Source organism: Corvus brachyrhynchos, unplaced genomic scaffold, assembly GCF_000691975.1.
Source record: "Corvus brachyrhynchos isolate BGI_N302 unplaced genomic scaffold, ASM69197v1 scaffold237, whole genome shotgun sequence".
Taxonomy (NCBI): Eukaryota; Metazoa; Chordata; class Aves; order Passeriformes; family Corvidae; genus Corvus; species Corvus brachyrhynchos.
The window spans coordinates 2,171,679-2,173,311 of record NW_008238959.1 but is presented as its reverse complement, the minus strand read 5'-3'; positions in this window follow the sequence as shown (position 1 = coordinate 2,173,311).

Genomic DNA, 1,633 nt, shown 5'->3' with positions numbered 1-1,633 from the left:
GGGCTGCTGCTGTGCTGCCAAAATCCTGGGTGTCACGACAGACTGCGAGACTGTTGCTGCCCCTGGTGTCTCCTGGGAAATTTTACAGCTGGAAGGACCCTCATGGTGCACATGTCGGTGGTGGTGGTGCTCTGGGTGGAGGTGGCCGATGGGGACGGGTACACGCGTGAAGCCGGGCGCGCTGCCCCTGTTGCAGAAGCAGCAGCTGGGCTTTCTCCTCTCCCCCAGGGGAGATGGGCTCCCTGCCTGCCCCCCATTCCCTTTCACCTCTCCCTGGCAAGTGGCAAAAGGGAGCTGGGATTCGTCCACCTGGGGACTCTGTGAGGAGGAGAGCACTGCTGGTCAGGTGCACAGGATGCTCCCAGAGAGGGGACGACGTGGCCAAGAACTGGACAGATGGGGGCCCCTGAACTCTGCCTTGGGGTTTCCTTTTTGCAACTAAGCTGTACCCATTTTGCTGGGTCTTGGAGGTGGAAGGAAGCCATGGTGCTGCTGCCAACCTTTGCCTCCCTGTGGTCATGTGGCAGGTGGCATCATCCCTTCTCATCTTTCCCCAAGGAAGCAGACACTCCAGTCTCAAACCAGCGCCAGATCCAAGGTCCTGGTCTGCCGCTTATTGACTTGTGGGTATAAATAGGTGTGTGTAATGCTGCCACGAGCGGATGATAACATGCAAAATACAGCTGATGTGCCTTAAAAGCATATCAGATTAATCTCGAGCAAAGAGCATTTATAGTGACCCTGGTTCACCTCTGCCTTATTGCACCTCTCCAAAGGAGTTCAGACCTCTGGAGATGAGAGTGATGTGTGCCTGGTATACTGCTGCAGGAATAACATCACTATAGTTTTAAGACAAACAGCTGCTAGCAGGTGGAGAAAGGGTCTGTTACAACCAGCTGTGGATATTTCCTGAGTTACAGGAGAGGGAGAGATTACCCAAAGATAGAGAATTTGGTCAGGGTCAAACATTCATTCTTTTATCTGCCCAAACAATTTTGTCATTACCTCTGCTATTTTCACTAATATGCAGAGATTTACTTAGATAGCATGAAGCTGTTTCCAGAGCTTGGCCTGTGTGAGCTGAAGTCAGAGTGTAGCCTTTGTAACACTGAAAGCTGATGAGCAATGGGACCAAAGGTTTGGCATTAAACAATAATAGTAGTTGTATTTAGAAGGGAATCTTGACTACTCAGCTGGCTTTGGTTCCTGTCCAATATCCTGTAGCCTTCTCCAGCAGCCACTGTGGAGAGAAAGATAAAGGGAACAGAGTGTCAAGGAACTCCCAAGAGAAAAAGATAACATTTTTAATGATTTCCTGACAAAGGATAATTTTCTGACATTCTCCTGCAGGTATGAGTGCTGCAGGAATCTATCTGCAGCCAGAGCCTTCAGGAGGGCAAGTGCTCTTTTTCCTGCCAGACGGCAAAGGGATCTCTTACCTAGTGTAGTTTTGGGTTCCCTGATGGAAAAGGTCTCTGGTCAGAAGGCTTCTCCTCAGGAAGGTTTTAAAGCTGAGGGGTTCACTGCATAGCTGCAATGTTTGCAGTAGTACTGCTCTGTGGGGAAAGAGCACCTATAAAGCTGACAAGGTGATCACTGTGTCACAATGAGCTTCTCATGCATAAAACAAAAG